The sequence below is a fragment of the Rattus rattus genome, chromosome 13 (genome assembly GCF_011064425.1).
Source record: "Rattus rattus isolate New Zealand chromosome 13, Rrattus_CSIRO_v1, whole genome shotgun sequence".
NCBI classification, from domain to species: domain Eukaryota; kingdom Metazoa; phylum Chordata; class Mammalia; order Rodentia; family Muridae; genus Rattus; species Rattus rattus.
In genome coordinates, this window is record NC_046166.1 from 43,146,179 (window position 1) to 43,173,335 (window position 27,157).

The 27,157-nt window shown below is 41.7% G+C and overlaps 1 long non-coding RNA gene across 2 annotated transcripts; it reads left to right on the plus strand.

Moving 5' to 3' along the window:
- The first annotated feature begins 277 nt into the window (after positions 1-277).
- LOC116914829 lies at positions 278-26,223 on the plus strand. Of its 2 annotated transcripts, none has more exons than XR_004389773.1 (4): positions 278-375; positions 21,905-21,941; positions 23,100-23,314; positions 24,935-26,223. It is a non-coding gene; the product is annotated as an uncharacterized LOC116914829 (long non-coding RNA). The 2 variants fall into 2 exon arrangements; XR_004389774.1 differs by having other exon boundaries at positions 25,162-26,223.
- Positions 26,224-27,157: the final 934 nt, after the last annotated feature.

Here is a 27,157-nt window from a genome sequence, read left to right on the forward strand (position 1 = left end):
CATTTTAAAGTCGGCTTTTAAAAAAAATAAGTAAAAGTTATCAACAAGCTTGAGTTCTATGAACAATCTAAGGCGATAATCAGTTCAACAGATTTATACTGGGGACTTCCCATGTTTGACATTGACAAAAGGACACTAGCTCTAGCCAGTGGGATAGACATTTACTCAAATAAAACAGAGGCAATGTACACTAAATCCTAGATTAGTAGAGGAAGTTATATTGGGTGAGACATGGTCAGTGGCCTGGAGAACTTCATGTTTCTAGGTTGTATGGTACTGGGGAGCATAAAAGTAGGTAGAATGCTCCTGAGGTTAAACGCACAGTTTCAACTGCTGGGCAGGGGGAAGGAAGAGAATTCCTTATTGAGTGGTCAGGTGAGTGGATGCTGGTTCTGTCTTTCCTACTCAATATGGAAAGAGAGATCTCTGCAGAACGCAAAGAAGTCTGGGAAAGAAGGTTGCTTGAGTGTGTTTCAGTTATGTGCTGTTGTAGGATGAATCATCTCAGACTTCATGACTCACCGTTGGGTAAGCTGACCTCTGCTGAGATGTCGTCCTCTTTGTTCAATGCTGAGCTTATCTAAAGGGGCCAGAAGATAGTTCTGGGAGGTCTAAGATGGTCCTGCCTACTTACCCAATCACGGGTAAGTAGCTCAAAAGGGAAAGCTTCTCTTTTCCCTACCAGGGACTTGTTCTCATTTGGGCATTGTTGCAGATAGATCTAGATGGTTTGTGGGGAGCACAGCTACTGATGACATTAATTCTGACAGATTATTCATATTGCTTGGTACAAGAGATGCTACAGGATCCAGGATATCTGAAATCACGTATAGATGTCCATCCACAGGTGTGGAGAAGCCTAGCACACAGGGGTTGTTTGTGACAGTATACTTTATTCTCTTAAGACAAAAAAAAGGGGGGGCTAGAGTGGGCACTGTTTTTGGCATATTCCATAAATGAGAAGAAGAGCTTAAAGAAGCTCAGTTCGGAGCTTAATTATTGTGACTAGAAGGTCTTTCCTTATAGAACCTAGTCAAGATGAGGAATTTACATGAACTGGGATGCCATCCAAAAAATAAACAATAACACACGACGACAACAACAGAAACACAGAAGATAAGGCCACCATGGGATTCCAAAGCTGTTGTTAGGCAATGCAATTTGATAAGAAATTGATTTTCAAAGAAATATGCATGTAAAGTGCTTCTGAAATGAACAAGTCATTGGTATCTTCGCATGTAATATGCTTTTAAAAGAATAGTATTAACAACTGTGAAGATTCTGATATTTTACTAGAAAGTCAAGCTAAAATGTGAGACGGCTAGAGATAGTGGGCCGAGGGACATAGCTCAGTTGGTAAAATGCTTGCCTGGTAGCAAGCTTGAAGCTGTGAGGTGAGCTCCCAACACCACATAAACCAGACATTTAGAAGCAGGTGCACCATAAGTTCAAAATTATCCTTGGCCACCTAGGAGGTTCAAGGCCAGCTTGGGACACTTTCTCAAAAACAAAAATATGCATTTTAAAAGTGAGAAATAAAAAAGAATGCTGAAATAAATACTGAAGAATACGTGTGGGATTTCATTTTTTCACAATAATATTAGCATCTAAACTGTGTATCAGCAGTCTTTTGGACTGTTTCTCTAAGCCTGGTATCCACTTAAATATATAATGGGCTCCATTTTAGGACAAAATGTTGGCAGGATGCTGGTATCTTTTTACAAGGAGAAAGTGATGTGGTTGTTCTTTGTCTAGAGGGAAACATTTTTGGTCGGTTGGTTTGGTTTTTATTATATTGCACTGTATACTGGTCATGGCTATGGAATACTGTGGAGGGCCCTCATCTTTATCTTCCAAGACTATCAGCAAAACTTACCCTTTCTTTCACGAGGAGACCATGTTTCAGTCCAACACTGTTTGTTATGCCAAGTGTCTGCTGAAGGATAGACTCAGGCAAAGACAGTGTTTCTCTTTGCCAGATGCACAAACATATAATCCCCACAAAATGAATTGTCTGTCAGTAAACAAATTCAAAATGTTCTCTTACTGTCAAAGGCATGATTAAAATAAAATCTACACACATTTCAACCAGTATTTCACACCAAGTATAGTATTTAACTACTTCAATATTCTTTATTTTAAATATGCACCAAATATATTACATTTTATATCAGTTTATTTTCATGCAGACAGAGAGGAAAATGCAAAAGAAGTAGTAAGTAACTTAAAATGATTTTAATGTTCAATAGCCAACCCACTCTTTGGGAAAATGAGAAAGCAGGACATTTGTGATCCCACTGAGTGGCAGCAACCAATCTTTCCAGGGGATACCTCTGTGTAAGTGTTCTTTCTTTTCTCTCTGGACTCAGACTTCTTTAGGGTCTCCCCTCTACCTCAAGTAGGACAGACAGAATCATTTATTCTCAGGGACATGTTAAACATACAAATATCCAGGGGGTGGGGTCAGTTCAGGATGTGGGGTGTAATGGAGCTAGGACATGAAATGTTTTGCAATTAAAGTGGACAATATGGGTTTGGTTTGGTCCCAAGTATGAAGGACTGAAGTAGGAAAAGAGAACCTTCCATTCTTCTTTATTAGAGAAATCAGAGCACGAATGTTAGCATCATTACAGGAAATGTTCTCCATCTATAAGCAAGAGGCACACATCTTCTTGTAAGTTTAATTCTACTTGGCAATGGAGGAGGATTGCTAGGTCTCTGTCCTGGCTAAGAATCTGAGTGTATGGGGACGAGCTGCTGAGCAGGGAAGGCAGGGCTCGAATCAGAATGAGAACCGTTCATTTTCTACTTCAGCCTTAGAACGTGGATAATTCAATGTCTTGCTTTTGTTGTTGTCTCCAACATGTGTTCATGTTCCTCTTTTCTCTGGTTTAGTTCATTTGGAAACATCATTCCCCTTTAAGGGTAAACACCAGATCAATTACTTAGCTTCCAAGTATTCCAGAAGTGTCTGGTAACCTGGCAAACTATTGAAGTGGTGTGGAATACAGCTTTAGTCAAAACAGACAAGAAGAACGAAGCAAGAAATCAGTGGGGAAGCTGTATACATTAATGTGCATTTGTTTTCCAGCGTGCAGCATTGTTTTAATTAATTAATGCATAATTAATTTATGTAATTATTTTGTGTGGCTAGCTTTATGAAGTAAAGGGGTTACTCAAGTGAGGATTCTGCTGGTTGTGTCACTACAAAATGTATTCCCAGAGGGAGCTCTTCTGGAGCAAGGCAACATATTTCAGAGAGGAATCTAGGGAGTTGGGTAGAGCCAGACGCAGGCTTTACTAACAGATGTCAATCAAGAACTTCCTTACCATCCTTAAAGAGACCTTGAGCCTCGCACTGCACCACGTGTCTTAGAGCTTGATCCACTGGAGCACTACCTGGGGATCTTAGGGAGGACATCCAACGTTCTCAACGTTTTCCTAATTGTCATTTCCTTTTTCATTGCTATTCCAAAGCCTATGATTTCCTTAATCCTTCCTCTACTCCTTCATTTAATGTCTTTTGAAAACTAATGCTTACCAGGGCCTGTTTTTAGCTTGCTGTCCCTTGTTTTGTTTTTCCAAGAGAGGCAGAGATTGGCCACTACAAAAACCAATAAGTGAATTTGGAGAAATGGACTAGTGAAACGCTATTTCTCTTAAGGAATTCATATTTTGTGTTCAGAAGATTTTGTCTTCCAGATTTTTTCTTTAATTTTTTTTATTTTTAAAAATTTTTTTATTCTATGAATGTTTTGTTTCCTTGTGTGTCTTTTCGCCATGTGTATTCCTGATCCCTGCATTGCCGGAGTTGATTAATCTGTTCTAATCGCTGCCTGACAGTGGAGGTTCGAGCTCCTCACTATCATCCCAATGGTCTGGATTCGCGAATGAAAAACACACACATGCAGACTTCTATTTAATATGCCTTAATCAGCTTAATAGCTAGGGTGCTCCCAAACTTCCATGTTGTTAACGCCTCCCTTCCGATAAACCTGAATTATTACTTATCAAAATCTGTATTCCATTTTTGCTCCCCTAGACCAATGGTGGTGGGGGAGACTGGGGCCTTTTCCCCCCAGCTCTTACATGATAAGCGTGCTCTCTTCCTGCTGCTCTCAAGCCGGAATCTTACTCTTTTGTGGTGTGGAGATTCGGCCTCTTCCTTGGTCCCCTTCCCTTCGAAACCTCAAGTCCCGCCTCTGTCTCCCTGCCCAGCCATTGGCCTCCAGCAGTTGTATTCACCAATCAGAACTAGCTGGGGGCAGGGACCTCAGATTCTCGTGCAATTTGGGAACCCAAAGAGCAGGATACAAGCATTGAATCAAATCCACAACATCCCTGTGGAGGTTAGAAGAGGGCATCGGATATTCTGGAACAGGAGTTAGAAGCCAGCTGTGAGCCACTGTGTAGGTGCTGAGAATCGAACCCAGGTCCTCTGCAGGAGCAGGCAGTATAGTTACGTCATCGTGATAGCACCCTCATGAATGAGATGCTTATCCGTAAGATCCCGTATCCCCTTTACCTTCATGAAACACAAGGAAAAGATGGCCCTCAGTGAAGCAGGTAGCAGTAACCTGACCTTAGACTTCCCAGCCTCCAGAACTGTGAGAGAAAAATAAATATTTGTTGTTAGGGAGCCACTCACCTCACAGTACTTCCGTCATAGCAGTCTAAATGGATTCAGACAAAGCAACCTCAGCAAAGCAGTCAGTTTCCTAATCGGCATTACGGCCCCTTTTAAGGAAGCACAGAAATCACTTGCAAAGACAGCCGTGGGTTGTGTTGGCAGGCATCAGAGTTGTGCTTTCTAGTGAGCTCGCTGTGCAGGGAGAAGCAGCGGTATCAGTAGAGGGAGCTAAAATAGTGGGACTGTAAGCAAAGGAGGAACATCAGGAAAGGGGAAAAAAGGCAATTCGGATTCCGCCGCTGCAGATTGAGCTTCAGGGCAGTGGCTATCATAAGAGACCGCCCCAGGAGTATAAAGCTCAAATGTGGTTTTTGAACCAGGAGGACCTCCTGAGTGTTGGTGGCTTGATGTATCTATTTTATGTGCTTATCGCTGCTACCCTTTTCTTTGGTTGAGAGGACTCTGGGGCACGCGTTTATCTTTCGTTGAATACATGTACTCGGTGGATGCCTGGGCCATGAAGAAACATGATAACGTGGTCGTTAGCCATGGCTGGGAGAGCAGGGCTAAGGCAGATAGCCTGAATGTCTGCATCAAGCTGGGCAGATGAAGTCAGCAGATATCATTCGCTGGATGCCATCAGTCAGGATTAATGCTGGGATGTGGAGATGCAGTGTATCCCGAGGTAAATTTAGTCCTGGACCTTCTATAGACGGACGCAGGGCCACAAGGAACTGGGGAACTCATGAGCCCTGAAGGCAAAGCTAGGGTTTCAGGACATCATATATTGCAAGACAAATGTCCTGGCCGCAAACAGCAGTGCTGTTTGTTTCAAGTGGGAAAAAAAAGGTCTATTTCATCTTTGGTTAAGTAACATTCTGTTTCATACAGAAGGACGCTGTCTTGCAGAAGGGCATTTGGGAGCCATGGAAGGATCAAAGGACCAGCATAGGCAGAGGAGAGAGGGCAAGCTTGCTGATAAAGGGAGAAGCAGGGATCTAGATGATAATTTCCCAATTGAAAGCGGTGTTCCAAACCCCAAAGCAACTTTGAACTGCAAAGCTCCACTCGAAAGGAATATCTGTAAGATTCCTCTCCTCACTCTACCTTCTAGAAGTCTCTGAATCCCTTTCTCCTAATGTCCAAGAAGGGCCTTCTCTGAGACTCTCTTCCCAGAAGGAATGAAAATTCTCCTCAAAATGTATTAACCAGGAAAGATTAACTATTGGGGAGAAGAGGCTAATAGATTCCTGTGCCCTTGCCTCTGATATCTCTCCTGGATACACTTTGCTGTTTGTTCTTCTGAAAGCTGCTTTGAGAGGTCACCCTGATGATGATCCACACATCCTTGTTCATAGTCATCTCCTCCTATAGCCCTGTCACCACATCCTCTAGAAACTTTCCAGGCCACCCGGACCCCAGCCTCTATTTCTCTGCAATGGGGGAAGTTATTTAAGCTTCAAACATGTACTGTAGGGCTCTTCTGGGATTCTCATTTCTTGTGTATGATTCCTGTTCCCTTGTGAATGGTGCTACATCCATTGTCTTTTCCTGTCTGTTAGTCTAGTCAGAGTCATCCATTTACAGAAACCTGCAAAGGGCAATGGACCTGTGCTAGAAATGTCCACCCTCTGAGGAGAGCATCTTATGCTTGCCAATTCACAGTGAGGCTTTGACACTGAAAATCAGGAGAGTGATCTGTTCACACTACTCCTTTTTTTAGTCCTAGTTTCTTCAAACTTCGCCCATTATACCTTAGTCATGATCCCAAAGAAGGAACAGATCAATGCAACGAAGAAACCACAGGACTAGTCTGAATAGGTAATAAGGGAAAAGCACTGGGAAAGAGAATCTTGATCAGAGAGATACTTAGAGAACCAGCCAGACAAATGGACCCAAGGAACGAAGGAAGGAAGGATAAAGACAGAAGGGCAGTAATGGATTAGTTTAGACGAATACCAAATTGGTGGTGGTAAGACCAATAGTAAGAAGATAGATTTAAAAGGAAGATGTAAAGAACTTGGAGACCGAGACACTAAGGATGTTCAGGTTGTGGTTAGAGCTTTAGGCTCTGTCTTAGGGTTTTACTGCTATGAACAGACACCATGACCAAGGCAACTCTTACCAGGGCAACATATATTTGGGGCTGGCTTACAGGCTCATTGATTCAGTCCATTATCATCAAGGTGGGAGCATGGTAGCATCCAGGCAGGCATGGTGCAGGCAGAACTGAGAGTTCTACATCTTCATCTGAAGGCTGCTAGCAGAATACTGACTTTCAGGCAGCTAGAGTGAGGGTCTTATAGCCTATGCCCATGGCAACACACCTACTCCAACCAGGCCACACCTTCTAATAGTGCCACCCCCTGGGCGGAGCATAGACAAACCATCACAAGCTCCATAGGAGCTTCAGGGTTTCTGCAGAAGGACGGTAGTTAAAACAACAGGGTATAACAGATTGCATCCTGGGAGAAGTGTGACAAAGGAAGTAGCACACAGATTCAAAATGGAACTAGGAAGTGAAGCAATAAGATATAAGCAGAAAAATAAACAGGAAAAGAGGAAATGAATGATTAAGAGGTAGAGAAAAAAACAGGAGAACACTGACCAGAGCATGGAAAAAAATATATATGCATATATATTCAAATAATGCAATGTAGTCAATGAATGTAAGTTCTGAATTTAGACATTTCAGGAGTAAGGAGTCATAGTAGATGTCAGCCCATGGCCTACTGAGACCTAAGGACCAGATCGATGCGCTAAGGCAAAGACCATATTTGAGATGCAGTGGGAAAGACCACCTGTGTGATGATCCCTGGCCCTCTGGTGTGGCTTTAACCAAAGGCTGTTAAGGGAGTTTGAAGCAGTACAGAAATTTTCAAGCCTGAAGATTTCTTTAGAACAAAACCATACCTATACACCTCCCTTATTGTGAATTTTTAATGACCTAACTAAGTACATTTAAGAACTGCATTTTTTCAGCCTTATGAAACCTCCCACTTTGCTAATGAGAGAATACAATTACTGTCTAAGCAAAATAATTGAATGGCTAAGTAAGGTCATTTGTAGGATTGCATAGAGTCATGAATGCAAATAAGTAATTTTTCGTGTAATGTTTATCTGCCTTCCCAGCTGAAGTCACTGGTGACAAAACCTGCAGACCAAACTAGTAGACATGCTGGCCACACCTAGTGATGTGCTGGTGGAGTCTGTGATTCTGGTTTAGGGCTCGGGAGTGTGTATTACGGGTGAGCCTTGGTCCCGACATGCCTCCTGATGATAACCCTCCTTTCTCCTTTTTTTTTTTTTGTGACACTTCTCTTCCTTGGGGTTTGTCCTTAGTATACTTAGTATATTTTGTGATCCCCCCTCCCTCCCTCCCTCTTGAGACTTTATGATTCTTACAGTCCGTGCATATGCAGCCCTCTCATGTGATCTGATAAAAGTCCCATTGACCTTCGTGTTGCCTAGGCTGAGATTCGTGTTGAATGAATCTCAAGCTGCCCCTCACTCTGGTGCCTGAGTTTCAGACCTCAGCGGGGCTAGATTCCCACAGTCTCCCTGCAGCAGCTGCCTCGGCTCTCCATTTGGCCGTGTTCCAAGAGCACAGCCTGCTGGCCCTCATTCATCAAAGTTCATGATGCATAATCACCAATAAAGGGCTACTTTCACAGAAAACACATTCGGTTTGACTCTGTGCTTTTTGTTCAGAGACGAAAACTGAAGTTAAAGAGAAGGAGCGATGTATCACATTCAACCTCGGGCAACAGGAGAAGCGTTCTCTGGGAGGAAACATGTATTTCGCGACTGATGAGAGCAGCCAAGGAAGGGAAGTGACCGGTTTTGAGCAGAGATAAGGGAAGAACCGTGTGTATGATATGGCTGTGAAGGGCTTGCTTAGGGATTAAGAGTCCAGACTCTGTTTCAGCTCCTCACGATGGGAAATCTCAGCTACCACAGTAGCTTATTTACGGTTTGTTAGCAAATAACTGTTGTTTTCTAAACATGTCCGGATGTTTTCCAAAATGAAGTTGGTATTCTTTTTACCATAACACACCCCAAAATTTACTGCATGAAGGAAATAATTTTTTTCTATTTTAAAAAATTACTCTTATATCAGAGATGAGAAATATTGCGGAGAATAGTAAGGGTATCAAGACCTCAAATGTGGTTCTGCTGATATAGTGATTTTATATCAAATTATCATCTTATCTTCTAGTCTACCCTTCGCCCTCAAAAGTATATAAATTGGACTTTCACTTATGCTGACCTTGGAAAGCAGTTTTCATTTTAATATTTAAGTAATGTACTTTGAATATTGAGCATCATCACGTCCACTTTAGAAATGTCCTCAACACATTCAATAAATAAGTGGGTATTTGTAAATATCTCTTTTCATCAACTCAGTCTTCATACAAGTGCTGTTATACCTGTGCTGGAAGATGTGGGAAATCTTCCTCCTCTTTGATGAAAGAGGTGATTTCTGGCCAGAGAAGATCAGTAGAATCGAGCTGACCATTTTGTCAATATATTGAAATTCTTCTTATTCACAGTCTACAAACAGACATCGTCTCACTCCTCAGCAGCCAGGCGTTTAACCACTAAATATAGCTCACAGAATGTGAAGTCACCAAAAAGACATCACAAGCATGGGCAAACCGAGAGCCCTGTGATTTGCTTTCTGCGATAAGACTGTTTCAAAGTACCTCGGGGACTGGAATGAGACATCAGACTCCCAGGCGGTCTCCAGAGGCCCTTATTTTGGGAACACTTACAGAAGATAAAAACATGTTTGTACACTAAAGACTCAGAAAAGGGAAATGTGTGCTCTGCTCGCTGCATCTGTGGCGGCAAAGGAAGCAAGCGCTTTTCTCCTCCAAAGTTAGGGCTCAGTGTGTATAAATCAGGCACTTCATTCGCCTTCAAAATGCCTGGCTGAGAGAACCCAGCGAGATCAAGGTGAGGAGAGGCCAGGGAGGAGAAAATGAGCAGCTGCAGGAATTAGTGTTAATCAAGTTGAGGATAGGAGCATTTGGAAAAGCGAGGCATCTACTCGAGCGCGCCCTTTCCTGTCTCCTCTTTAATCCCTGGAATTTCTCACGTCTTGTGTATTTTAGAATGGGAAGTGCCCAGCTTAGAAATTATTTTAAGGTCCTTTGTTCACAAAGGACTTGTGGTTACATTTCTGTAGCCTTTCTCCTCTATGCTAAACTCATCCTTTTCCAGGTAACTGATAAGAACCCACTGTATCTGGAGAAAAAGAGAGCAGGCCAGTCTGCTGAAGGGAATGGTGAGAACCTCCAGAGGGAGCTTGCCCTCAGCTCTCTGCTTGTCTGTCTTGGACTCACGTTAGCCAGTGGGAGAGGATGGGCATGAGGATGGGAATGAGGATGGTGGCAGCACCCTTTGCCTCAATGGTCTGCAGAAGGACCTGTAGGTCAATACTCTCTTCCCTTTCACAACCTTACCAGGCAGACTGGGTTTGTGGCAGAAAGCAAGGATCATTCTGGGTCTTAGCCCGTGGTTCTGAAAGAGTTTAAAATACAGTCCTGATGCACCTGCTGGCCTCATAGACATCCAGTGTGTTCTCGGAGTGGAAGGCGAAAGCCTGCCTTGCTAAATCAAGACAATTAGAAACTCCATTTGAAGTATTTGGGGGAGAGCTGGGAGTGCGAGGATGAAATGGCTGTGTCTACTTTTCTGTAAATTCTGCATTCACGTCTTATTTTAGACCCCTTTAGTTATAGCCTGCAGGACGTAAGAATATAAGCTGTTCAATTATTATAGCTGTAGGGAGAGTCCCTGCAGGAAGAGAAGCATTCCCACCGGCTCTTGGCTTACATGTATTAGTGATACTTTGTGGCTTCTAAGGACACATATAACTGTAATATAGTCTCACGTCACCTGTAACAACAACCATATGGTGTTACACTTGCAACTTCTTAGGAGGAACCGGTGGTCACACTTAGTAACTACATCTTTGAATAGCTGTTGAACATCTCTGTGCCTCAATGTATAAATCTGTAAACAGGGTTGCAGGAGTGCAATTGAATGCTTTGTTAAGCTCTTTTTGTATGTTCCTTCTCTTGAAATTACAGTGCGCTGTTAGACCTGACATGTCGAGTGGAAAGTTAGTAGTAATTAAAACCCGAATCTTCCTATTCTTTGTGTTTTTATTCGTCATCACTGAGGCAGCTTGAGTCGTCATGTTTCCTCCTTTCGCTTTTTTATTTTCTCTCGGGCTGCTTCATAAGACTCTCTGTATGCAATCTCTCAGCCTGTGGTTTCTATTTACATGGGAGGATCACTGGAAAGTGGGTTAAAATGCAGATTTCCCGGTGCCACCTTCAACAACTCTAACTCTGGGTGTATGGTAAAGCCCAGAAGTACATGGTTAAAACCAACTTCAGGTGCTTTTGGTCCAGGTACTGGGACTGATCAGGTGGAAAGCCCAGGGCTGTGAAGTACGTTGTATCCATCTGAGCCTTGGATTGATCACGAAGCTTTCGCTTGACTGTTGCTTATTAAATAGTCAACTGTGTGCAAGGCATGGATCTAGGCTCTGTACATACCGCTGAGGTTAGAATTGGACTGTTTCCCCAAAGGACCGCTGTGCCGATGAGGATGCAGAACAGTCAGTTATGGTCATTTATATATATTCAGAGCTGGGCAGATGTTACTTTAGAGGCAAAAATTACCCTTGTCATTCATGGCTTTTCCCCACGGCACTTTTTAATTTTATTTTATTTGCTTTAAAAACAGCGTTACTATGAGCATTTTATACCTGTGTATGTGGGAAGCTTTCTCATGGAAAGATGTCTAGGAGGAGAGTTCTGAGTCCTCCAGTGTATATGATTTTCAAGTTTCTTAGACACTGCTAAATTGTTTCTTAAGTAATTGGCTCTAGATACTCATCAACGGTATTGCAACAACCAGCTATCATACATTCCTGCAGTATTTTGCCCCTTCTGCTGGGCCGTGAAGGAATGAATCCCTTATGATGCAAAAGAGAGAGAGCTGAATAAGTGGCGTGTTAGGGACTCTGCAGAGATCTTCTGAGAGTGACTGGGTTATCTATCCTCTTTAAATTGCCAAATGTCTCGCAGACCTTAGACGTTCCTTAATACAGTCACTCTTACCAAGAGTGACTGTATTAAGTCATTCTTAAAATCCCAGCTCGGGGATTGCCTTTCAACTTTATTTACTTTTAAAGTCTTTCAAAAGATCATTTGCCTTGTATCTGCTCTGTAACAGACATGCTTTCAGTCTATCACCTAGGACTTCTGTGTGAGTTCCTAGAAATGGCTTATTGGCTGAGAGCATAATGTAATCCTCCTAACGAGGTTAGAACAGAAGTCGGGAAGATGCTCGGAAGCCGAGTTAGTGAGAGAAGTCTTATGTGCAAAATAAATAAATAAATAAATAAATAAATAAACAAATAAATAAATAAATCTGACTGTTTTTAAATATAGTAAAATTGGAGCTGTGTCATTATTTAGGGTGAGTCAGAAAGCAGAACAGCTGTGCCTGTCTAACGTAGCAGGTGCGGGTCCTCAGTTGGTCTCCATAGTGCGAGCAAATTTAGGTCACCGGGAAGGCAGCTCTTGCTGTTCCTGTCAGGTTCTAAGCATCTGAAAAATGATACTGTGTTTGTTCCTCGGGAAAGCTAAGCCTTCAAGGGACCACCAAAGGATGCAGAAAACTCACTAAGTCCAAGGAGCCTTAGGATAGTAAGGTGTCCAAAGGGGTGTGTGTGTCCTTTTCCTCTCCAATTTTCAAAGAGATTTGGCATCTCAACGCCTGCTACTGGACCGTGACATTTTGTGGTGATTCCACGCTGTTTCCTCCAGAGAGCCACCGAAGTACTGGGCAGACCTCATGGCCAAACTAATCAGAGAATGAGAGTCAGCATTCTGAGTTGATTACAGAAAGTGTTTGCAAGGGAAAGATGCAAGAGACATCATGACTCAATCAGTGGTTGGTCATACAAGAAGGAGGACAGGCGTTCAATCCTGGGAACCCTACAGCAGTGCCACCTATATTTCCAGTGTTGGGGAGAAGGAGACACAGAATCCCTGAGGCTTCCTGGCTGTCTATTCTAGCCAAATAAATGATCTCCTGGTCACTGAGAAGCCCTGACACACACACACACCACCACCTCCACCACCTCCACCACCACCTCCACCACCTCCACCACCACCACCTCCACCACCACCCTCACCCCGCCCACTACCCCCACACCACCCCCCCCCCCACCACCCCCACCACCACCCCCACCCCCCCCCCCACCACCACCCCCCCCCCTGCCACCACAACCACCACCACCACCACCACCACCACCACCACCACCACCTCCACCACTACCATCACCACCATCACCACCACCACCACCACCTCCACCACCACCACCACCACCACCACCACCACCACCACCCCCACCACCACCACCACCACCACCACCACCACCACCACCACCACATGAAGATGGAAACCATCTATCTTCCTTTCAGGAAAAACAATTCTGTTCAATTTGAAAAAATGTCTATTGCTTTTCTGTCATGCTTCCAACAGTGAAGTGGACATTGCAGGGGAGGCAGTGATGTAGAAAAAAACCTGATATTTACTTCTAGAAATTTTCAGCCAGACAGACCCTTTCCCTGAAAATAGAATAAAGGCAAGAAGCAAATCACGTGCCTTGTCAAATCAAACTTCTTTCCTCACTCCATTTTGCTTGCAAAACGATAGCTTGCAAGTTTAGCATCAGTGAATTCCAGTCAAAGAAAGGCAGCAGCAAGCACTTCTCCTGGTGGAGTTTGCCAATGAAAACTGGAAAGGTAGCGCAGAGAGCCATTTTACCAATGTAGAGAAGCGAGGCCTCTCACATCAAAGAGATGGCTATCTTCTGGAAAGTGCTGCTTGCTTCTGTATAGTTGGCAATGCAGTGGATTTGAACTGGACTAGTGTCAGCCCGGGGGAGAAAAAAAATGGAACCGGCTGAGCCTATCTGGAAGCAAATACTCCGCAGATGGAGAGGGAAGTGGGAGGTTAGCTCAGACCACTTGATTTTAATTAAGCAGCTTTCATTTTTTTTTTCCGTGAACTTGGAAAAGGAAAAGCAAGCAGAACTGATAAAGTCCATGTGACACTGAATCAATTTCCTCTGGACCTAGATAAGCAGTAGCACGTCTGTGAGGGGTAAGGCAAGAGGACCTGTGTTGCAATTCCTTTACCGGAGTAGGTATGGGTTCTTATTGCTGGGGAGGTGCAGGACGTATTTGAGAAGAGTAGACTCAGAGAAGGAGCCTGAATTAATTTTTGGCAAATGCCTGTAGAAAGGGCAGATGTAAAAGTGATATCGTCTATTTAAAGATGTTTGACAGGACACCTGAGAGAGAGGGAGCACGGCTTCCTGGTTAGAACAGATGGACTGAAGGGTAGCTCCCGCCTCGCTTCCCCAACCAGCTCCAACACTTGCCATTAACATTTAGGATGCAGCCATCCAGAAAGACCAGGAAGCCAGAAGCAGGAACCCTGCCAGCATCCAGGTGTACACAAGGCCAGGAGCAAACTACTTCATTGCCCAGAACTGAGGTTGACTCAGGGATCTCTTCTTGAACCCCCAGAGAGAAGAACTTTGCATTTCTTTCTGTATCTCCACTCCCACTCCAAACTTACCACTGGCTACCTTCCGTCCTCAAGCCCACCCGTTGCTTAGAACGGATTGTCCAGAATATCTAGCAGCAGCCGTTGTTGGGGTTTTAATATTGGACATATGCTGGGTAGGTCATTTCTCCACAGGGGATGGTTTTTTTTACCTCTCGGGGGACATTTGTTAATATCTGTAACTATTTTAGGTTGTCACACCAGTGGAGGACAATGTTAGTACTATGTAGTAGAGGCTAGTACAGCAATCACACGTCCCATACGTAAAAAACAAAACTTCTAGGGGAAATTGGTCTCAGATTGTCAGCAGCAGGATTTAAGCAAAGATCTGATATTTTTGCTGAGAAAGTTGGAAGGGTTGGTTGAACGGAGTCGGAGCAAGCTGCGTTGGCGGATATAATTCTGTGAGTTTTGCTTTAAGCCACTTTTCGTTGGCTTTTAAGTAGAGTCTGTAGACTATTTTCTTGGCACTCGGATTCTTCCAGCCCTAATTGTTAGTCTTCTTATGAGACGTGGCAGGTCAAACATCCGAATCTCATCCTTGTCAGCTGTGATCTTTGAGGCAGACACAAGGGATTTCCTCCCAACCTTCTAATCTCCATCTCCTGGTTTTGGCAGGCGGGAAGAATCTCATTGTCTAATGATCACTTTTGCCTCAGAGGAAGTCGCAGATGGAGTGAGAGAAACAGTGACATATTTCACATTGTCATTGTTTGATTGTCCTCCTTTATTTTATTAGATTTTAATGAAATAATTTCCATGTGTTACATTATTAATAGTGTGAACCTGTTTGTTTGGTAAATTAAAAAAAAACAATAATACATTTTTATTTGAAACTTGCAGAATGTTCTGCACCCAATTGACATACATCTTTCTTCATCGTGGCCCAGGGTAACCATTCTGTTTCTGGGGCAGATGGCACACAGGCTCGTTTTGCTGTTCTGCACCGCATAACGTGAGGTATGGCAAAGAATTTAGCACAGATGCCCGAATATTAGCTGACCTCGAATCGATGGGATATCCAATGCTAAGATTCTGGAGTGTGTGTGTATGTGTGTGTGTGTGTGTGTGTGTGTGTGTGTGTGTGTGTGTGTGCTGTATCGAACATACAGATATTTGCAGCTAAGCTAAACATATTTAATAAGCGTAGTTACATGTATTTATTTAAATTCTCATATTTAAACGATGCACCAACTAAGCAAGATTTATTTTTCCCTTTCAACAGTTGCAAAGTAGTTTTAGCTTATCATATGTGTCTTTAGATAGTGAACGTCATCATCACTGGAACTATAATTTTTTTCCCAATTGGGGTCTCTGGTTGACTTCAAATTCATAATCTCCATCCTCTTGTTCAGTTTCCAGAAGGCTGGACCCCGAAGTATGGGACACCATGCCCTGCTTGGTTGAGCTTCTTAGTGGCCATCTCCCATCATATTTTGCTTGTTTTCAGAGATGGTAACTTTTGAATTGTACAACATGTTGCCATAGGAATTTTTACTAGACCCTATGGTCCCACTCATAGAACTGAAGATATCTTTTTCTACTCTTTTTTCATCTTTTTGTACATACATATTAATGATCATTGCTTGTAATTTTGAGGTCCTTTACTTCTAGTAATGGCGGCTATACCCATTCAAATTCTCTTGAAGGGCATTCTGAAGGGTAGCACCTACAAGCAATGGTGACCTACCTGTCACACCGGGGTCACTGCAGAAGAATTTGTTTTTCATAAATCATATTTTGTTGTTCATAATAAAATAATCAAGACAGCAGCATTGATTCGTAAGACCACAAGTGTGAGGGATTCTCTTCCTTCTATTTTGGAGGAAAAATTGTCAACTTAACATCTGCGCATATAGAGTGATTGCATACTGTGTCATTTGTCTTGTTTGATGCTATGATTCTTCTAACACAGTGGTTCTCGACCTGTGGGTCATGACCTATTTGGGGGTTGAATGACCCTTTCACATGGGTCGCCTAAGACCACTCTGAATATCTGATATTTTACATTACAGTTTGTTACAGTAGCAAAATTAACATTATGAAATAGCAAGAAAAATAATTTTGGAGTTAGGGGTCATGACAACATAAGGGACTGGATTAAAGGGTAGTAGCATTAGGAAGGTTGAGAAGCACTGGACCAACCTATTTACCACTTGATTGCAATTCAGATGCACTGAAAGTCATCTGAAAAGATTTGAAGACTAGTTTAAGAAAAGACAATTTTTTTTTAAAGTTCAAGCTCAGTTAAATTTTTATTGAAATTTTTCTTTAAAATGTTATTCACTGATTCAGTCTGGTTCCTGTTCCAGGCCCTAAAGTATATGGGAAAAGGTACTTATTCCTTAAGTCCAAGCTCAATAATACCCACATGAGAGACACCACAGAGCCCAGGTGTTCTGTTGGTATGACCTCATCCCCAATCTACCACATGTTTACCCCTGGAGAGGGAGCAATATGTTTCTGAAATAATTTGTCGGTGAAGAAAAACATTAAGGGGAAAAATGAATATAATATTAGGCCAGAGCGCATGGATTCCAGGTGTGCATTCAAGATAGCTTTTTGACAAATGTACGCATTTCCTGAGTAATTAAACTTCGCTTTGGGTTGTATCGTAAAGTCATCCAAACAACAAAATGCGGGGAAGGCAGTACAAAAACCACTCCATCTGGATTTCCACCTCTACCCTGTTTACTACCTAAGTGACCTTGAAGAAGTCACAGTTGCTTTTAACTTTCCTTAGAGAGTGCTCCTCCCAGGGACTGCCAAAGACACTCGAGATGACCTCCTTAGAGGGTGCAGGTATTTCCACGTTAGTTGAAACTCATAAGTAAAAGTCTAATAAAACATTTCTAATGATTTAGTGATTATAGTTAGGGTTTTGATTACCAGAGATTGCTTTCTCCCCCCACCCCCATTTTGATATTGAGTGTGGACTTTTTAGGGTAGGGTGATATAGAAGACAATGGAAAAGAATTGAAATTAGAATTCAATTAGAAAGAACTGAGAGCAAAAGGCTTTTCAAATTCTGGAAAAATGGAAGTTACAAATCCAAGACCATCTTAAACTTTTTCCAACTGGACTTTTCCCATGGTTCTATTTTCAATAGGTATGAATATATGTGATTTTTTCTCCCCAAGTTGTGGAGTGCTTTATTTCCTGAAAACTCTTCTCATTAAATCGTCTTATTCTTTATTTACTTGGGCCTATGGACACATCTGGTTCAGGCCAGAGTAAATATTGATTCATGCAGTGAACTTTCTGGACAATAGTTGGAGCAGCTAGCAATTTGAAGCTAGAAGTTTGAGGCCTTTCCCTAAACTCAGGGTCACAGTACCTGAGTACCCAGGGAGTGATGGGTAACTGAAATGGTAGAACAACTCCTGTGATTACGCAAGGAGGTGGGGTCATTTTCAGAGAGGAGAGCAGCAATTCACCTGGAGTGAACCATGTGACATGGTTGGAAAGAGCAGTCTAATTGTCCCTTCCTCTGCATTCTGCACTAACTTCTACAAGTTACTGTTTTCCCAGTGACCTGTGGATAGAAGCACACGACATCTCTAGCCAGCCTGGATGAGGCAGACAGTGGGAATGAGAGAGAAAAGATCTGAACAGGGATGGTGGCACCCTCTTCTTGGCTGACAGACATGATAATGTCAAAACAGAAAAGCATCATCTGGGTAGAAAAAATAAGGCTGAGTGAATGCCTGAAACCTGAACGAGACTTACAGCAGAAAAAGAGAATTTCAGATCTGCAGTGGCAGAGGATTCTCTGACTAAGACATTTTCCATGTCCTGCATGTCCTAGTTAGTGGCTTTCAACCTTCCTGATGCTTCGACCCTTTAATACAGTTCCTCATGTATGGTGGTAAACCATACAATTATTTCCGTTGCTACTTCATAACTGTAATTTTGCTGCTGTTGTGAATTGTAATGTAAATATTTTTGGAGCTAGAAGTTTGTCAAGGGGGTCATGACCCAAAGGCTGAGAACCATGTACTAGAGCTTAGTACTTAGTACTAAGCTTTCACACTCACTGCTAAATACATCCTGTTAGCTAAAGTAGCTAAGAGTTTTGATGGAGTTGCAACTTCCAGGTAAACATAGAGTACGTTTCTAAGGAGGAGTAGGGGCCTCTTCAAAACAAATACATCGAAGGACCTTATCGGAGGCAGCTGAATTCACGGTCCATGTCCAACATGAATTTTCTATGAAGAACACAGGCATCTTTAGGAGGAGAGGAGATTGCAGAGATGAAGTGGTAGCAAGTCTTCTACAAGGCTGACTCGAATGGAGACAGGAATCAAACATATAATTACAGAGAGATAAAGAATCTGGTAGGGAAAGTTCCCTTAAGGCAAGAGAAAGGGATGAAAGGGAGAAGCTATCAAGAAAGATCTGCAGTTATTGAGAAAGGTCAACTTCGATCTACTAAAGTTAAATGAAGTCCAGTTCTCCTTCTCCTTCTCCTTCTCCTTCTCCTTCTCCTTCTCCTTCTCCTTCTCCTTCTCCTTCTCCTTCTCCTTCTCCTTCTCCTCCTTCTCCTCCTCCTCCTCCTCCTCCTCCTCCTCCTCCTCCTCCTCCTCCTCCTCCTCCTCCTCCTCCTCCTCCTCCTCCTCCTCCTCCTCCTCCTCCTCCTCTCCTCCTTCTTCTTCTTCTTCTTCTTCTTCTTTTTTGGTTGTTGTTGTTGTTGAAATAGTGGTTGAGTCTGAAACAGACTTGGACGAGTCAGATCAAAAGAGTCCCAGTGAGCCACAGACTATACTGATAAGGAAAATCCCAAATCTTGACACGTTATATTCAATTTAAAGGCTCCCAAGACAAGATTCTAAAAACATCATTTCATTATAAATTAAGAATAATTGCCACCAGGTTTTTCAATGGGAGTATTAAAGTATTAAAGCAATATTTTAATATTATTAAAGTGTTTTAAAAATCTTGTTAAATGAAGGAGTATCACCTCAGATACAGAATGTTACACAAAGGTACACTCGAGGTATAATAAAATAAAGGTGATCCAAATTAGAGTTCAAAATTTTTACAGGAAATATATCATGGAGGCTTCCAGAGAGGTAACAAATGATTCATATCAGAATTTAATGTACACAAATAAACAAAAGCAGAACAAAAGAGTGTGAAATGGAGCTGGTGTATTATAACAGTGCTTTGTAGCAGAATTTCTTTCCTTTATGAAGATAAGACAGGTGTGGCTTCCAATACAATAGAAGTGTACAGGTATTCAGGATAAAATAAGGACCAGGGTTTTATATTTTATTGAACTTAAATGTCTTTAAATTTGAACAGCCTTATGTAGTTATAACTCTATAACATTCCAAATATAATTTTATAGAACAAACCGATTATGAAAGAGGCAGGGAAGGGGCAGTGGTCAAGATTTTAGACACCATGCTGAAATCTTTGTATTAATCAAAGGAGATAAATCTGGTGTTCTATAGCAAAAAGAAAGACTTTAAATCCTTTGCAGAAACAAACTGAGAAAAAAGTGACATCGAGTTTTAGTTTGCAAGGAAGAACAGCAATGGCAAAGTGACCTGAATAACAGAAAAAAAGAAGATATTTTAAAAAAGAAGCAAGAAGAATGGTTTGGAGGAAATATGAAAGAGAATATCAGGAATAAATTATAATGACAGTAATTAAAGTACATGTGAATTGACTAAACATGTACATCGAGTCATAGAGACGTGGGGGAAATAAGACACACTGTCTACTAGACATTCCAACAAAAGGAAATAAAGATAAAAAGTTAGTTATACATAAAATACAGAATACATAAAAGCATATCCGCTTCCCATTGTCTATTTTAATAGCAGAAAATACAAGGTAAACTGTTAAAACTGTGATAGTTAAAGATACAAATATCACAGATGCAAAGAAAGAACAATAAAAAGAAATTGACCATGTCTCTGATGGAGAATGTGAATTCTTTAGAATACACGAATCAAATACAACTGGGTTTACTGACACACCCCCATGAAGGCAGACTAATCAGGAGACCCAAACCACTCAGCAGAAATAAAGTAAAAGCTAAATAAAGTAAAAGGGCTGTGAAATGCAACATTTCTGAGCAAAGCACAGCCGTTTCAATCAGTTGAACAGCACTTGGACTTGCCTGCCCTGAGGCTGCACAAGGGTGGGGCTTGTCATCAAACGCGGCTCTTGGAAGCACTCACAGGACTGTACCCCATACTGCTGAAAGATGGCTGCTCACAGATTCTGGGGGAGGCAGACATTTTCTTCACTAGTGTGGCCACCAATGAGGCTGCCAGGCTGTAAAGGACAGTTTAGAACCTATGTTTACACGGACAGCCCTGGTTAAATGCAGTGTGTCACAAGACAAAACAGCAAGATGTTATGATGGTTTGTATATGCTCAGCCCAGGAGTGGCACTATTAGAAGGTGTAGCCCTGTTGGAGTGGGTGTGTCACTGTGGATGTGGGCTTTAAGACCCTCCTCCTAGTTGCCTGGAAGCCAGTGTTCTCCTAGCAGCCTTCAGATGAAGACGTAGAACTCTCAGCTCCTCCTGTACCATGCCCGCCTGGATGCTACCATGCCACCTTGATGATAATGGACTGAACCTCTGAACCTGTAAGTCAGCCCCAATTAGATATTGTCTTTATAGGAGTTGCCTTGGTTATGGAGTCTGTTCACAGCAGTAAAACCCTAAAAGACAGATGTCAATGTGAGAAAAGGATTTCTAAGGACCTTTGGATTGACAGGCAGGGAGGAAGTTAGACAATGGGCATGAAAGTAAGTAGGATGCATCTTAAACATGCATGGCATTTTCAAAGAAAATTAATAAAAATTATATAAAATATAAACTTTTGTACTTAAAGACAAAAAAAAACTGAATTTAAATGGCTACAACTCAGATCAATAGATGCCCATAGAGTTTACTCTCCAAACATCAAATGTAGGCACATTCTGTTTCGCATACAGTGAATGTATTATTCTGTTATTTTGCCTTTTTATTTATTTTTATTACTTTTAAATTACATGTATATGTGTTTGTCAGTGTGTCAGCATGTGCACATGGGTTCGGGTGTTTGTGAAGCCAGAGATATTGGACATTCTTGGGGCTGGAGTTATGAGTAGATAGTTATGAACCATCACCCCACATGGGTGCTGGGAACTGAACTCAAGTTCTCGGCAGGAACAGTATATGGTCTGATATCCTTTTCTGGCTTCTGTGGGTACCAGCCATACTCTGGTGCACATGCATCCATACAGACAAAATACTCTTTCACATGTAATAAAAATAAAAATTAAAAATTGTATAGAGTCAAAATCATAACTGTTAAAATTCTTTAACAAAAACATAATTTTGAAGAACCGAAAGACAGTCTCGCACAATAGAGATCAAAATACGTTAATAGCACATTGTGAAAAATAAAGTTGCTGGAATTTGAAAATGTGGTTAAAATGATTAATTTCTGAAAAAAAAACACATTAAAATTACCAAAAGATTAAATATATAACTAAAATGAGAAAAATATCAGGGAAAAGTAAAATGTAATCAAAGACCTCTCTTCCTAAAAGAACTTTGTATTCTTCGGTTTGTTCATTGATGATCTGTTTGTGTGTTTCCTTTAGGTCCAAGGAATCAAATTCAGTGCCTCTCATATGCCAGGTAAGCCCTGTACCACTGAGCTACACTCCACACTCCGCATGACTATATTTCTCCAGTGCTGAGGTTTGAACCCAGGCTCTTATGTGCTCTAAGTAAGTTCCCTGCCTCTGGGCCACACTTCCAGTCCTGTCAGTTAATAGCTTGAGATGTGATTTATCCCAAGTTTCATAAACTGGTAAATTCTATCTTGAAACATTCAGTTCTCCAAGGTATGTCTTCCCAAAGAATTTGATGATGTTTTAACATTAGCTATCTGATATTCTATTTGAGAAATAACCACACTGATGAGAAAGCTATAATTGTGTGTCTTTTTTAAATGGTGTGGGGAGTTCCCCACTTCTGAAAATGTGTAACGTAAAGTTAAAGCTCTTAGCCAATACAAAAATAATTAGACAGAGAAAATATTTATAAGAATCAGAAAGGTTTCAATACTACATTTATTTGCAGGTGATACTACTCCGAAAGAAAAAAAAAAAACCCTCACAGTCAACAAAGCCTTGTATTTATGATAAAACCAAACACAGCTGTTTAATGCTAGAGGGGCATCCGAAATCAATAGCCTTTTAAATGACAAACTTGAACATAAAATGAAAAAATAAGGCATTATTTACTGTAACAACATTTCTAAAACTGCCCAGGAGATACAGTGACAAAGAACCGAGTCATAGCTACAGTTTTCAGACTGTGAGCAGGACCAGGACAAATCTCGTTGGTACCTTTCCGAAGAATTATTTAAGCAAAATGTGGCTGAGTTTAGGATTGAAAATCCTTCCATAGGGCAGTTTACCAGCGTCTTATTCCAAATCGTTCTTAGTATATATGAGTCACGATTACTTACCAAGTTGACTACTCAGAGTAGTACCATAGTATAACTTCTACAACACCGAACTGTGGTCACATTGTATAGACAGTGTTGCAACTCACCACTAGTTTCCCATAGGTGCCCTTTCCTGATGTGCACCCTAAATGGATTCTCTCCTGCTGAGGGCGGGTTCCATCTTCTATCTGTCTTCTCTCATGCAGAACTCAGCAAAAGGGATAGGATATTATCTCTGAGGCATAGGACGGGGGTGGAGGGGCACGGGTCCATCTCTCTTCTGCCCTCCAACCCCCATTCCATCTGATTTCTATCCCTTCTTTTCCTTTCTTCTTCCCAAGGGAACCCAGCTCCCCTGCTATGGGCTGTACTGTGGAGAGGGCCACATGTCAAGGAAATGAAGCCTGTGAGAGTCTGAATCCTGCCAACAATTACAGGAGTGCTTTCATGAAGATATCCTCCCTGGTGGAACCTTTGGGTAAGAATGAACCCCCATGACACCTTTAAGCAAACACCTCCAACTTTAGCCACTCCAGGATTTCTAACACACACAGAGGTAATGCTTATTCTTTTAAGCTTCTAGCTTTTAAATGCATTTTGTTAGACAGCAAAGATAGTTGGGAGAAGTGTCCAAAATAAACCATTAGTCAGAGAGCAATCCTAACTGGCTGCCTCAAAATGAGAACCAGGGTTGTCTTAGTGTTTGTGGCCCCAGTACTAACAACAATAATAATCAAAATCATCTGTGTTCATGTTTGGGGATCATTGGGTTCATTTACTCAAAATAAAAAATGATTTTGTCATGTACCATGATAGCTAGTATATAATGGTTCACTTCAAACTGTCCCATCTCCATTTCTTGTCTTGCCTGTGGCTTGGAGTTGCAAAGCAAATGTTTGAATCCACAGACGTTGTCTTAGGCTTCCCATTGCTGTGAAGAGACAATATGATCACTGCAATTCCTAGTTAAAAAAATTAGCTGAGGCTAGCTTACAGTTTCAGAGGTTAGTCCATTATCATCATAACAAGAAATATGATAGCATTCAGGCAGACATGGTGCTGGAGGAGCTGAGAGTTCTACATCTTGGTATGCAGGCAGCAAGGAGAGAGTGTGTTATACTGAGAATAGCTTGAGCATATGAGACCTCATAGCCCATCCCTACAGTGATACACTTTCTCCAACAGGGCTACACCTAATAATGTCATTCCCTATGGCCAAGCATTCAAACACATGAGTCTATGGGAGTGGGGCATTCCTATTCAAGCCACCATGTTAACTCTCATTAATTCTGGTTTAGAAGGCCAATGCAGACATTCCAAGGGAAGGCTTATTCCCCCCTCACATAAAAAAATATATTTGTCAGGAAAAGTTCACTTAACTTTTAATCTGAAAAATTTAACTTTTAATCTGTAAGTGGTATTTAGATGTGTTCTTGTCATCTTTTTATAGCTGTGACAAAAAAAGATAGATAAAAAATCTAAAAGGGGAAAGTATTTATTTTATGTTAAAGGTTCCAAGGCCTCAGTCTATGGTCACATGGCTGAATGGCTATAGGGTCTATGGAAAAGGCTGTTCATATCATGACTGCCAGAAGCAGAGGGCGAGAGAAAGGGATGAGAGCCTGATACCCCTGCAAATGCATACCTCAAGCAGTCACTCCAGTGAGGCTCCACTGCCTAAACTTTCTGCTATCCTTCAACAAGGCCACCAGCTGAGAACCAAGCCCTCATCACACTTTATAGGAGCTCCTAGATTCAAATTATAACTGGAAGTGGAGGGCCACTTGCAGCCATGACCCCAGAGGGCGTCCCACAGCTGAGAATAGCAGGCCAGGAAATTTGCAAAGGTCCCTGGCTTACAGTAGCCTTGAGAAGGCAAAGGAAAGGCTGGTCAGATGTCAGGACTAGACTGAGGTCTTGCCTGTTGTATCAGGTTAGCCCTTCTGATTCTAAAGCCATGTCATAGGGCTTTTTGCTACTCACAGATGAGAATGTTCTTAAGTGAAACCAGTCAGTTAACTTTCAGGTTATATATTTAAACTTGCTATGGCATATAAATTTAATTTAATTTGGTAGAGGGAGGGGAAAAACTTTTTCAGTTTATCTCAACTAATAACAACTAAAATCAGGAGAATTTCATGAAGGTTGATTCAAGGAACTAGGTTTGCTTTATCAGAAACTTACAACAAAACAAAAACAAACCTATAAAACTTAGTCAAAAACAAAACAAAGCAACACCAGAGACCCAAATCTTCTTTTGGAGTAGTTTTACTTGTGAAAGATTCTGTGAATCTGGACTGACTTGGACCCAATTTCTATAAGTTTCAAACTCACTCAGGTATGTAATCACCCCCCAAAAGCCCTCTTTTATTACAGAGTTTAACTTCAGGATTTTTTTTTCAGGGTCATTAAATGGAATTTCTATGACAACCCAAGAGCTGGTGTAAGAATGAGACAGTGTTGTACAGTATAATGAGTCCAACTATATTTTACCTCTTACTCTTGGTTCTGAAGAAACGGGTGATAAATCTAGGGCGCCGTTCAGCACTCTTCAGGAAATAGTACACTAATGGCCGAAAGTCCAATGAATCTCCCTGTTTTACTCAGGGCACTTTGTGGCCAACTATAGAAACCAACTCTCTCTGGAAATAGAAACCGACTTGGAAAGGGATTTTACTGGAAGGATGTTGGGAAATTCACAGTATTTCCAGAAAAGCTGGAGAACATGATGCAGAGAATGAGCAGGCACCGTGGGTGGTGATGCATGGTGACCTCAGCCAACTTTCATTTGGGGCAATCTGGCAAACATGTTGCTTTTGTCACCGAGTGATGGAGGCCAGCATGTGTTCTGGATGCTGCCGCGGTATGATGCTAGTCACCACTTCTGGTCCCACTGCCCAGCTAAGGGAAAACAATTACCACCACTGAAACTGTGGTTCTGCTCTAACACAGCGTCTTTGCTCTCCTGTTTCCGCCATCATTGGCATCAGTAGCTGACATCCTGAATTGTAAATCACATTAAATTTTAGAGCGCTAGAAAAGTGGATCGGACAGGGTATCATGTGTTCCAAATTTATTTCCATGTCTCCGAGTGTTTTATTTAAAGTAAGGGATGGTATAAAAAGCAAGGAAACAAATTGGAAAGAAGTCGTGGAAAGAGCCGTTTAATGGAATACGTAAAGGGACTCATCAAAGACTGTCTGAGTGTCTGGCACGTGACACGATCACAGGGAAAAGATACGTCTTGCCTCTAACATGTATGTTGGGAAAGTTAGCCTCTTAGTGTGGTGCCAATTCAGAAAGAAGAAATAAACAAGAGCGTTGTATTTCTCCTCCACCCTGTCTCAGGCAATTTACCCAGATGAGTCTTTGTATATCGTACGGTGGAAGAGCATCCAGGTCTGTTAAAGCGTACAATGAAGTAGTTTGGAAGCTATGCTCACCTATACTAATCCCTTTGTTTGGTTCTTTTTGGTGAATTAGTTGTGAGTCGAGCCTTCCTCCCTCTCAATGTTTCACAACCCTTTCAGTGAATCTTGATTTGTTTTTTCCAGTTCCTGTCACCCATATAACCAATCAGACATGGGTTCTGAGTGACTAGAACTGTCATAGTTGTCATCTGGCACTCACCTGGTTTTGTAGCAGAGTCGCAGGTGCCTTTTCCGGAAGGGCTGCACGATTCGTGTGGAAGGCAAGGAGGATAGGAGTTGGAAAGGAGGTCACTAAGAACTGATTCCTCAGTTCTTTCCATGGAAACGGGGATAAATGGCCTGGAGGACTTTTGGTGAGACTTGAACTCTCATTAGTCAAAGACAGATGTTTTTTCGTAGGTGGTCAAAATGGCGTTCTAGGAATTTTCAGAAGTACATTCTTAAAATAGAGAGCCTGAAAGGTAAGATAAAAGAAAATTCACCCAAGAGCATTTTTACGAAAATGGAGAAGTAGAAATTGGGGACAGACAGCCTTTTAAAACATAATTTCTATTTAAGTTAAAATTTAATTACTTTTCCCCTTCCTTTTCCTCTTTCCAGTCCTCGTCATGCATCTACCCTTGCTTCTTCTCAAATTTATAACCTTTATTTTTAATTGCTGGGTATGTGTGTGTGTGTGTGTGTGTGTGTGTGTGTGTGTGTGTGTGTGTGTTCTAAATATATAAATACAATCTAGCACTGGTATGATCACTATTTGTGTTGGTACTATTAAACGTTGTAGGGAATCTGGGTTTAATTAAACCCAAGATTCTTTTCCTAATCAGGCCCCATGGACATGCAGTTAATCACACTTGTACTTCTCTCTGTGTGTTTTCTCTGCTGTTGTACAAGTTCCAGAAGGTAGGGCAAGGCCTACCTTATCCCTCACCTGGAACATATGTGCCTAATGCACACTAATTCCTTCATGC